We start from the raw sequence: 6,608 nt of genomic DNA, 5'->3' as shown, positions 1-6,608 counted from the left end.
GCAGGAGACAGACTGTCGGGCTGAAGGGAAGACAAGCAGGCAGACAGGACTGGAAGTCAAGCTGGCAACGGGACCTGAGGGCTGAAGCAGAGGTGAGTATACTTTGCAACAACTTTGCTCGGGCACCTCCATTTTGGAGGAGGTGCCTTATATATGGGAAGTCCTCCGGCTATTGGCCGGGGACTCCTTAGGACGGCGCGCGGTCCCTTTAAGAGAGAGGAAGCGCGCGCGCCCTAAGCACAGTGCCCGGGAAGGAGCGCGCGCCGGCAGCAGCGAGGGAAGGAACGCAGGAAGACACCGCGCGCTGGGCAGGAAGGTGAGAGACGCCGATGCAACAGTACCCCCCCCTTTAGGCCCCCCCTTTTTTAGGCCAGAGAGAAATTTCTCAAGGAGAAGCGGAGCGTTAATGTTCTCCCTGGGTTCCCAAGTTCTTTCCTCAGGACCAAACCCCTTCCAATCCACCAGAAAAAAGGTTCTCCCTCTTACCCTCTTGGTGGCCAGGATACTCTCCACTTCAAAGACGTTCTCAGCAGAAACCGGAGTAGGAGAAGTACCCGGATTGTCGGAAAAAGTGTTAAGGACAATAGGTTTGAGGGATACGTGGAAGGAGTTGGGAATGCATAGGGTGGCCGGGAGTTTTAATTTGTAGGCCACTGGGTTAATTTGCCTGAGGACTTCGAAGGGTCCGATGAACCGAGGGCCCAACTTGTAGGAGGGTACTTTGAGACGCACATGTTTGGAAGAGAGCCAAACCTTGTCTCCCGGACGGAATTGAGGTGGATACAGACGTCTCTTATCAGCATATCTCTTCATCCGCTCGGAGGACAGAAGAAGAGCGGACCTGGTACTCTCCCAAATAGTAGAAAATTCGCTGACAAGAGACTCTGCGGCAGGGTTGTCCACAGAAGCGGAAACAGGAACTGGAATCCGGGGATGTTGGCCACCGACTATAAAGAACGGGGATTTGGAAGAGGATTCGCTCTCATGGTTATTATAAGAGAACTCGGCCCAGGGTAGGAGATCCACCCAATCCGAATGGTGGGCATTAACGAAGTGCCGGAGGTAGTTGATCAGGATCTGATTGATCCGCTCCACTTGACCATTGGACTGTGGGTGGTAAGCGGATGAGAAATCCAGGGTGACGTCTAGCAGCTTACATGTGGCTCTCCAGAAGCGTGAGGTGAACTGAACCCCACGATCCGACACGATGTGGAGGGGTAGGCCATGGAGATGGAAGATGTGGCGGATAAAGTCTTTAACCAGCTCGGGTGCAGATGGGAGACCAGGTAGGGGAATGAAGTGGGCCATTTTAGAAAAGTGGTCAGCGACCACCCAAATGACTGTACAACCGGCAGAAACAGGAAGATCGGTGATAAAGTCCATAGCAATGTGCTGCCATGGAGCAGCAGGTACGGGCAGGGGCAGGAGATGGCCAGCTGGTAGATGTCTGGGAACTTTGTTACGGGCACAGGATGAACAGGCCGTGACGAAGTCTACAACGTCCTTACGCAGGGTAGGCCACCAGTAATGCCGGGTAATGAGCTGGAAGGTCTTCTTTTGGCCAGCATGGCCAGCTAGTTTAGAAGAATGTCCCCAGCGAAGAACCCTCTCCCGATCTGGTACTGCTACAAACGTCTTACCGGGTGGAAGACGAGTCAAATCCAAGGGGGCCACATTCATCACCTTGGAGGAGTCAATGATGTGCGTAGGCTCCTCCTCTTGATCGGAGGACAGGAAGGACTGGGACAAAGCATCAGCTTTGACGTTCTTGTCCACCGGGCGGAAATGAAGAATGAAGTCGAAGCGGGTAAAAAACAACAACCACCGGGCCTGGCGAGGATTGAGTCTCTGGGCATTTTGGAGATATGCCAGGTTTTTGTGATCCGTGTAGATGATTACTGGGTAAAGAGCCCCTTCAAGCAGATAGCGCCACTCCACCAATGCCAATTTGACGGCAAGCAATTCACGGTCTCCTATGGAGTAGTTGCGCTCAGACGAGGAGAAGAGTTTGGAGAAGAAGCCGCAGGTTATCATTCTCCCGGTAGAAGATTTTTGGGTGAGTACCGCTCCGGCTCCAGAGGAGGAGGCATCAACCTCCAGGTAGAATTGCTTATTACAGTCCGAACGGTGCAGGACAGGGGCAGAGGCAAAGGCTTTCTTTAAGAAAAGGAAGGCCTCCTCGGCTTCAGGCGACCATACCTTGGGATTTGCCCCCTTACGGGTAAGCGCAGATATGGGTGCAGTCCGGGACGAGAAGTGTGGGATGAAAAGACGATAGTAATTGGCGAAGCCCAGGAATCGCTGTATCGCCTTCAAACCTTCAGGACGAGGCCATTTAAGAACAGAAGAGAGCTTCTCGGGATCCATTTGCAGACCTGTCTGGGAGATAACGTAGCCCAAGAATGGAAGGGAGGTCTGGTCGAAGAGGCACTTCTCGTATTTGGCATAGTGGTGGTTCTGCCGAAGCCTAAGCAGGACCTGATGAACATCCCTCCGGTGTGTGGGGAGATCCGGAGAGAAGACCAAGATATCGTCCAGGTATACCACTATGCAGGAGTACAGGAGGTCACGGAAGATGTCGTTGACCAGCTCTTGAAAGACAGCGGGGGCGTTACAGAGACCAAAGGGCATCACAAGGTACTCATAGTGACTGTCCCGGGTATTGAATGCTGTCTTCCACTCGTCTCCTTGATGGATACGGACGAGGTTATATGCTCCTCGTAAATCCAGCTTGGAGAAGATTCTAGCGCCCTTGAGACGGTCAAACAATTCGGAGATGAGCGGCAGGGGGTATTTGTTTTTTACAGTGATTAGATTGAGTCCTCTGTAGTCTATACAGGGACGTAGCGAGCCGTCTTTCTTTTTGACAAAGAAGAATCCGGCTCCAGCCGGGGAGGTAGATTTTCGGATAAATCCCCTAGCCAGATTTTCTTCAATGTATTCTGACATGGCCCGGGTTTCAGCCGCAGACAACGGGTAGATACGCCCACGGGGAGGAGTGGCGCCAGGTACCAGGTCGATCGGGCAGTCATATGGCCTATGGGGTGGCAACGTCTCTGTTTCCTTTTTACCGAAGACGTCCGCATAGGGCCAGTATGGAGCCGGGAGACCGGGTAGATTAGCTGGAGTAGGCAGAAGGCGAGCTGGACGGACCGGAACCAGGCAGGTTTTATGGCAGTCTGGACCCCACCAGAGTACTTCACTGGATCGCCAGTTCAATACGGGTTCATGTGTCTGGAGCCAAGGTAGACCTAGCAACAGGGAGTGAGAGAGTCCGGATAGCACATGGAAGGAGATCTTCTCAGAGTGCAGCATTCCCACCTGCAGAGATAAGGGTTCAGTGACGAGCAGGATGGGCGCTGGAAGGAGTTTACCATCCACGGAGGCAACTGACAAAGGTTCAGTGAGAGCCTTCGTGGGAATATGGTATCTCTCTACTAAGGACTGGGAGATGAGGTTCCCAGCAGCTCCAGAGTCCAGGTGGGTGATTTCAAAGTGCCGATCCTCTCCCCAGGAGAGAGAGACAAACAAAGTCAGGGAGGGAGAGGACTTACTTTTGTCTAGGACGACCTCTCCGAGTGATCCTAGACACCGGCGTTTCCCGGCCTCTCCGGGCAGGAACGGATCAGGTGCTCCTTACTGCCACAATAGAAACAGCTCCCCTCGGCCCGACGTGACTCCTGGCGGGATTTGACCAACTTGGTCTGGTTGACCTGCATGGGCTCGGGTGAGTGCGCCCGGGGAGTGACTGAAGAAGAGACCGGTCTCTGGAAGTTAGGAGCAAGGCGGGGAAACCTTCTCTCACGGGTGGTCTCTTTGGTACGTTCCTGGAACCGGATGTCAATCCGGGTAGCAAGTGACACCAGGTCATCTAGGGTGGTAGGGATGTCCCGACCGGCAAGTTCATCTTTAATCCGACCGGAAAGACCCTCCCAGAAGACGGACAGCAGGGCCTCATTATCCCAGGCAAGCTCAGAAGCGAGGGTACGGAACCGTATGGCATATTGGCCTACGGTGAGACTCCCTTGGCGGAGACGTAGCAGAGAGGAGGCAGAAGAGGTTTTCCGTCCAGGTTCATCGAAGACTTTCCGGAAAGCAGTGAGGAAAGCTGACAAGTTGGATACCAGGGGATCCCCTCTCTCCCACAGGGGATTTAGCCAAGCCAGTGCTTCCCCAGTGAGAAGGGACATGATGAAAGCCACTTTGGCCCGGTCGGTGGTAAAGTGATGTGCCAAGAGTTCAAAATGCAGGGTGTACTGGTTAATGAAGCCTCGAGCCAAGGCGGGATCTCCAGCAAAACGAGGCGGTGCAGAGAGCCGGGGACCCGGACCGGGTACCATGGCATTGATGGGTAGCGGTGCTGCCGGGACGTGAGTCGTACGACTGGAGGCCGGTCCTGGTGGAGCAGTCAGTGTGTCCAGGCAGGAGTTGACATTACGCAGGTGGTTCAGGATGGATTCCTGTTGGGATCTCTGACGGGAGACTTCGTGGAACAGGTCAGAGAGCGAGGGAGCTTGGGCGCCACCGGATTCCATGGCCCGAGCTAACTGTAACGGGGCCGGGTGGTGGAACCTCTGTGCCCTGGAACAAGGAGGGACCCCGAGGGGCAGGTGTTATACTGAAGACGACCTTGTATTAGAGCAGGTGGCTCCCACGGGTCAGATAGCTGGGACTGACCGGAGTAGCGGGTGGACACAACAGGTAGATGGCAGTCTCTGGGTGAGCAGGCGGGTGGTCACGGGAAGTGACGGAAGAGTAGGTAAGAGTCTCTTGGCTGGCAGGCGGGTGGTCACGGCAAGTGATGTCGGAGCCTCTAGGTAGGCTAGCAGGCGGGTAGCAGGTGAGCACTCCCAGGTGAGCGGGTAAGAGTCTCTTGGCTGGCAGGCAGGTGGTCACGGCAAGTGACGGCGGAGCCTCCAGGTAGGCTAGCAGGCGGGTAGCAGGTGAGCACTCCCAGGTGAGCGGGTAAGCTGGTACGGCAGGTAGCAGGCAGGTAACTGGCAGGTGCTTCCTGTTCCGCAGGTGGACTTGCCCATAGACAGACTGGCGGATGCAGGAGACAGACTGTCGGGCTGAATGGAAGACAAGCAGGCAGACAGGACTGGAAGTCAAGCTGGCAACGGGACCTGAGGGCTGAAGCAGAGGTGAGTATGCTTTGCAACAACTTTGTTCGGGCACCTCCATTTTGGAGGAGGTGCCTTATATATGGGAAGTCCTCCGGCTATTGGCCGGGGACTCCTTAGGACAGCGCGCGCGGTCCCTTTAAGAGAGGGGGAGCGCGCGCGCGTGCGCCCTAAGCACAGTGCCCGGGAAGGTGCGAGTGCCGGCAGCAGCGAGGGAAGGAGCGCAGGAGGACGCCGCGCGCTGGGCAGGAAGGTGAGAGGGACGGCGTCTCTGCTTAGCAGGAGGCAGAGACGCCGATGCAACAACGATGATGAGACACAATTGCCAGAAAGTCAGGAGGAGGACCAGGGTGAGGAAGTGGAAGACGAGTTGGTGGGTGATATAGTAACTGACCCAACCTGGCAGGAGGACATGCAGAGCAAGGACAGCAGCACACAGGAGGAGGAAGGCATAGCACCCTAACAGGCAGGAAGAAGCAGTGTGGTTGTCGCAGACAGAAGGCAGGCAACTGTTCCCCAGAGCACCAACACAGGGAAGTTGCCAGGCCAAGGTTGTGTTCCCGAGTCTGGCGCTTTTTTAAAGATAGTCAAGTTAGCCCAAAGAAGGCCATTTGCAACATCTGCCATGCCAGCATCAGCAGGGGCAACACAAGACTGATCACAACCAGCATGCCCAGGCACATGACAGCAAGGCACCCGACTAGTTGGGCCGAATGCCAGGGTCCAGAAACGGTGTCTGCGGAAGACACCATTGCATCTTCCCCTGTTCTATGTGCACGCCAATCCTCTGTCCATGATGCAGGCGAAGATGCCTCCCACCCTGCACCCGTCGTTGCACACTTGCAACCACCGTCAGCAACCATGTCCTTGTCCCAGCGCAGCGTTCAATTTTCCCTACTCCAGTCCTTGGAACGTAAACGTAAATACACAGCCACCAACCCACAGGTCACAGTACTAAGCAACCACATTTCCAGACTGCTTGCCCTGAAAATGTTGCCGTTTAGGCTTGTGGAGACAGAAGCTTTTCGCAACCTCATGACATTGGCCGTCGTTGGGTACTCAGTCCCCAGTCACCACTATTTCTCCCGGTGTGCCATCCCTGCCTTACACAAGCATGTGTCCCATTACATCAGCAGTGCCCTCACCAACGCTGTTACTGGAAAGATCCACTTAACCATGGACACATGGACAAGTGCTTGTGGCCAGGGACACTACATTTCCCTGATGGCACACTGGGTGAATATTATAGAAGCCAGAACCAAGTCAGATCCTACGACGGAATACGTGCTACTGACACTGAGGATTGCTAGCCCTGGTTCAATCAGGATTGCCCCCACATTCTACACAAGTTCCTGCACCTCCTCCTCCTCAGCCTCCATCTTTGAATGTCAACATCAGTCACAAGCTGGAAGCACTGCCAAACGGCAACAGGACTTGCTGAAGCTAATCTGCTTAGGTGACAAACCGCACACCACCGCACAATTG

Source organism: Phyllobates terribilis, unplaced genomic scaffold (assembly GCF_046119375.1).
Source record: "Phyllobates terribilis strain yellow unplaced genomic scaffold, ASM4611937v1 Scaffold_2__4_contigs__length_985480577, whole genome shotgun sequence".
Lineage (NCBI taxonomy): Eukaryota > Metazoa > Chordata > Amphibia > Anura > Dendrobatidae > Phyllobates > Phyllobates terribilis.
This window is presented reverse-complemented; position numbering follows the sequence as displayed.